The sequence below is a fragment of the Hemicordylus capensis genome, chromosome 3 (assembly GCF_027244095.1).
Source record: "Hemicordylus capensis ecotype Gifberg chromosome 3, rHemCap1.1.pri, whole genome shotgun sequence".
Classification (NCBI taxonomy): domain Eukaryota; kingdom Metazoa; phylum Chordata; class Lepidosauria; order Squamata; family Cordylidae; genus Hemicordylus; species Hemicordylus capensis.
The window spans coordinates 124,528,843-124,535,104 of NC_069659.1; positions in this window are offsets into that span (position 1 = coordinate 124,528,843).

The window sequence follows — 6,262 nt, forward strand, 5'->3', positions numbered from 1 at the left end:
TAGATACAGGGGGGTCCACATCAGTGGGGCCCCCTAGAGTTGGATGGCCCTCCTGAGAGTGCAGTCCAAAAGAGACACCAAGCTCATGGAGCCTCAGGTCCTCCCCAGCGGACTGGCCCTTTCATGAGAGGCCTAATCCCCATCTAGCAAACCAACATCGGGACAGCTGTGTGTTGAGTCTTCCTGGACTGCTTGGCCTGGGTCTACTGTCCCAAGAGCATCCTTTGACATTGTGGACCAACCCCCAGGATCCTTTGCCACCCTCATATACATGTTCCCTCCTAGGAAGTCATCATGACACCTTCCTGGAGTGACAGAAAACTAGTGCCCCTCTGAATCCTCTGATCCCAGTAGTTTTGCTTGTGCAAGATTGTATGCCTGTGGGACCCTTGCAAGCATAGTGGGCCAAGTGGTGCAGGTGGTGTGTGTTTAAATGCCCTTTCTCTGCCACAGGCAGGCAATCGATACCAAAAAGGCATGATTGCACTGGGCATGCCCCCTCAGAGATCATGGCCAATGGTTGTCACTCTAATTATGTCCTGACACGTTGCCTGCAGTCTGGCGATGTGAGCGCTACAGAGCTTGCTGTGATGCTACCCCAGCAGACCAGGAAGAGGGAGGGGCCCCTCTACCCACAAGCCAGAGGCTTCAAGACTGCTGCTTGGTGATCAACTGCAGGATGATTCCCGGGCTCACAGAAAAACCACAGGTTCATCTACCCGAGTTTTCCTGCCACATCCAAAGGTGACCAGTAACTATACAACTCAGAAAGGTAATATCACCAAACTCCAAAGACTGATATGACACATGATAAAGCAATGGCATAGGCAAAATACGCACTTTCAACTGCATCTATCAAGGTGACTATAGTTCATCTTGTGTTGTTTATCTGATGAAACAGCAGCCAAGGATAATCAACTTATTTACACTTTATTTACAAATACAGGCACCAAACTGTGCAATTCTTTTTAGTTAGATACAGTTCCTATTCCTTTTCAGTCTCTCCCAGTCCTGTGCAGCACTCACCTCCTTCACATATCAGGATGTTTCCCTCCAAAATGTAACATTATTTTTAAAGTGGTACTATCTCAATATCATCACACATCTGACACCTGGTGTTTGATCTGCCTGCACAAGCAGACCTTACCTTTAAGCTGCACAAAGGAGGGATTCCTCCCTCAAAAGAGGGATCACCAGAGGGATACATGACAAAGGACCAACTTTTCTGTAAGGTGGCATTAGCGCTGTAGATCTGGCTGGTATTAAAGCAGTTTAAATTATGCTTCCTTGGCAGTTGTTCCCTTCCAGAACTCAGCCTGTTAATTGCTGATTAATTTAAAATTGATGTGCATTTTAAATACAGATACAGAAGTGTTCGATGGATAGATTCTGTCTTTTGGGGATGTGGCAACCTTAATGATCAATGGATAGATTCTGTATTTTGGGGGATTTGGCAAGCTAAGGCCAAATTCCCTTGAAGGCTGATGGAATTACCCTGTGCACAATAAAATCTAGAACACCTCTATAAACAAATAAAGATCAGTGACTTTGCATTAGATTTCATTCTGCAAGGCAATAGGAAGCTGAAGAAAAGGTCAGAATTTTTAATGAATGCTTTGTATTGTATTGGCTAAACTGATGTGACAACGAATCCTATCTATTTGTTTATTTGACAATTGGGTAATCTTTAGATGACTTAACAACTAATTGGATAGAAGGCCTGGAGGTCTGGGCCGACCTTTTGACTAGCAATTATTTCCTGTGAGGGCCAAAGACAAATTCTGGATACAGCTGCTAAATCACACAATAAAGATAGGCTAAATCATATAGAATGCAATTCAGGAAACATCCTATTTTGTTTGTCGTGAAACAAATGCTGGATTTCATCAACAGCTACATACGGATACACACACATGCTTGAAGGTGCATATGTAAGTAACAAAGGATTAAAAACAAAATGACTGAACCACTGGCCACCATTGCTTTGGTTTGAATGAATCATGAATACATCTGAGGAAAGCTGGCAAGGTTAGGACAGGGGAAACAATGGCAACATACCACCATTGTTCAAAAAGAGCGGCATTGTCCTAGATCCAAAAGAGAGGCATGCACACTGCATACAGGTCACTCTACAGCCGCTCTACACTACTTGTGGAGGCAAGGCTGCTCCATGCCTACTAAAGAATGAGTCATCACATTTGCAATGCAACTCCCATTGGAACTGATGGGAATCGTGTCACACCTGCAATGACAGACACCTTAGTCGGCACAAAACAGCCCATCTTCACAAGCAGTGATCTCTGCTTGGTATGTGGGTCAATGTGAGTTATCAGGACTGACCTTATTCACAGCATACTGTGATGGAAAAGAGCAGACTAGTTGCCCATAATGTGGTTGCAACAATCGACAGGATATATCTATTACTGTATGAAATTAGTATTTAAATTGCATGTGAGGAAACGTGATTATGAGACTGTGGAATGGTACACTGGGAATAGGGGCTGGGTGTGTGTGCTCTTGTGCCTCGTCTTGTGTGGACAGGGGCATTTCGGCTCTTTCGTCTGAACTGCCCCACAGTCCTTGATTACTTGGCTAGATTTCACCATAACTTATGACTGTATTTTGGGTGGAACTTCATATTACATCAAATGCATGTAGCAAAATCACACCAGCTGCTTCTATTAGGAAAAAGCAGTTTGGGAGCAACTTAAAAGTGGAGACAGGGCCACATGTATGCTGGTGTCACATGCAGAGGCAGCTGGGAGACGCCTGGCACACATGAAGATATCTGAGTAGAGCACTGGGCTTATGGAAGTGACGGCGAGTGGGAGGAGGAGCAGGCATGGACCTGCTCTCCTCCTCGTTAAATGGGCTGCAGAAGCCCTCATTTTAAAAGGGATTGTGCCAGCGATTTGGATATCGAATCACATCCTGGCACATCATGAATAGTTAGCTCTTGCCCCGCCCAACACTTTTCTGTTGAATCCCCTCCCCAGCCACACTTCTCTGCATGATGTTTACCCTCAAAAATCTGGTCACTTATGTGTGTTTGGCGGGGGCGGGGGGAGGGAGGCATTGGGAGTGGCTGGAGAGAAAGTTGCAGTGGGAGAGCAGCATTTAGAACATAAGAACATACGAAAAGCCCTGCTGGATCAGGCCCAAGGCCCATCTAGTCCAGCATCCTGTTTCGCACAGTGGCCCACCAGATGCCGCTGGAAGCCACAGACAGGAGTTGAGGGTGTGCCCTCTCTCCTGCCATTACTCCCCTGCAACTGGTACTCAGAGGCACCCTGCCCTTGATGCTGGAGGTGGCCCACAGCCCTCCGACTAGTAGCCATTGATAGACCTCTCCTCCATGAAGTCATCCATACCCCTCTTAAAGCCATCCAGGTTGTTGGCTGTCACCACATCCTGTGGCAGAGAGTTCCACAAGTGGATCATGCGTTGTGTGAAAAAGTACTTCTGTTTGTTGGTCCTAGACCTCCTGGCAATCAATTTCATGGAGTGACCCCTGGTTCTAGTGTTGTGTGAGAGGGAAAAGAATCTCTCTCTCCCCACTTTCTCCACACCATGCATGATTTTATAGACCTCTATCATGCCTCCCCGCAGTCGTCTTTTTGCTAAACTAAAAAGCCCCAGGTGTTGCAGTCTTGCCTCATAAGAAAGGTGCTCTAGGCATCATCTTGGTTGCCCTCTTCTGTACCTTCTCCAGTTCAACAATGTCCTTTTTAAGATGTGGTGACCAGAATTGTACGCAGTACTCCAAGTGTGGTCGCACCATAGTTTTGTATAATGGCATTATAATGTTAGCCGTTTTATTTTCAACCCCCTTTCTAATGATCCCTAGCATGGAATTTGCCTTTTTCACAGCTGCCGCACATTGAGTCGAGGCTTTCAACAAGCTGTCCACCACAACCCCAAGATCCCTCTCCTGGTCCGTCACTGACAGCTCGAATCCCATCAGCATATACTTGAAGTTGGGGTTTTTCATCCCAATGTGCATCACTGTACACTTGCTAACATTGAACCGCATTTGCCATTTTGTCGCCCACTCCCCCAGTTTGGAGAGATCCTTTTGGAGCTGCTCACAATCCGTTTTGGATTTCACTACCTGGAAGAGTTTGGTATCATCTGCAAATTTGGCCACATCGCTACTTACCGCTGCTTCTAGATCATTTATGAATAAATTAAAAAGCACCAGTCCCAGTATAGATCCCTGGGGGACCCCACTTCTTACTTCCCTCCATTGTGAAAACTCTCCATTTATACCTACCCTCTGTTTCCTGTCTTTCAACCAGTTAGCAATCCACACATGTACTTGTCCCTTTATCCCATGACAGCTAAGTTTCCTCAGGAGTCTTTGATGAGGAACTTTGTCAAAAGCTTTTTGGAAGTCCAGGTAGACTATGTCAACTGGATCACCTCGATCCACACACTCGTTGACACTCTCAAAGAAGTCCAAAAGGTTGGTGAGGCAAGATTTACCTTTGCGGAAGCCATGCTGGCTCACTCCCAGCAGGGCTTGTTCTTCTAAGTGCCTTAAGATTTTATCCTTGAGGATGCTTTCCATCAATTTGGCTGGAACGGACGTTAGGCTAACTGGCCTGTAATTTCCCGGATCGCCCCTGGATCCCTTTTTGAAAATCGGTGTTACATTTGCTACTCTCCAGTCCTCTGGTACAGAGCCCGATTTCAGGGATAAGTTAAATATTTTAGCAAGGAGGTCGGCAATTTCACATTTGAGTTCTTTGAGGACGCTTGGATGGATGCCATCCGGCCCTGGCGATTTGTTAGCTTTCAGTTTTTCCAGACAGTTTAGAACATCATCCCTTGTCACTTCTATTTGACTCAGCTCTCTAGCCTCCATCCCTAAAAAGCCTGGTTCAGGAGCAGGTATATGCTCAGTATCCTCTGCCGTGAAGACAGATGCAAAGAACTCATTCAGCTTCTCTGCAACGTCCATATCCTCCTTAATAATCCCTTTCACTCCCTCATTGTCTAATGGTCCAACTGCCTGCCTGGCAGGTTTCCTGCTTCTGATGTACTTAAAGAAGTTTTTGTTATTCCCCTTGATACTTTTGACTAAATGTTCCTCAAACTCTCTTTTTGCCTCCCTTATTGTCACCTTGCATTTCTTTTGCCAGAGTTTGTGTTCCTTTCTGTTCTCTTCGTTTGGACAGGCCTTCCAATTTTGGAAGGAAGTCTTCTTCCCTTTTATGGCTTCTTTGACGGTACCCGTTAGCTATGCTGGCATCCTCCTGGACTTAGTGGTACCTTTCCTCCTTTTGGGTATACAATCTAACTGTGCTTCTAGAATTGTGATTTTGAGTAAACTCCATGCACTCCGGAGCGAAGTGACTCTCCTGATTTCTCCCCTCAGCTTTCTTTTCACCATACTCCTCATTTTGGAGAAGTTTCCTCTTCTGAAATTCAAAATATCTGTGTTAGACATCCTTGGTGATTCTTTCCCCACATGTATGCTGAAATTGATGGCACTGTGGTCACTGTTCCCTAAAGGGTCGATGACACTGACATCATGCACCAGGTCCTGGGTGTCACTCAGAATTAGATCCAAGGTCGCCTTCTCTCTGGCCGGTTCCATGACCAACTGTTCTATGGCACAGTCATTTAGCATATCTAGAAATTTGACCTCTTTGTCCTGACTTGAATGTGAATTTACCCAGTCTATGTGTGGGTAGTTGAAATCACCCATAATTAGAGCCCTGCCTCTCCTTGATGCCTCCCTGATTTCCTCCTGCAACTCCCAGTCACTGTCGGCATTTTGATCTGGCTAGTTGAGGAATGATTATCCACTACAAGTAATGGCCTGGCCATTTCCTCCCTAATAGAAGCATTTGCCAAGGTTTTTGTTACACATATTTGTGTACAACATCTAGTTCTGCCTCACTGCAGTTATATATAACAAAAATGTAATGAACTTTTCAAATGCAGCCTGAATATTGACCATTTTGCCTAGCATACATTTGTGTAGTAAGTTCAGAATGTCAATTTGCTCATATAAAATGGTAATGAATTTTGCTGTGGAAGTAGAAATCTCAATGCAATTTATTTTATCTGTTCTCTTCAACAGATACCACTGTATATCAATACTTTCATAAATATCACTCTTTTAAGACATTTTCCACAGTATATGGGAATGAGACCATAACATGTGAATGATAGATAGATAGATAGATAGATAGATAGATAGATAGATAGATAGATAGATAGATAGGGGATAGCATCATTGTTTGGGCAAGCA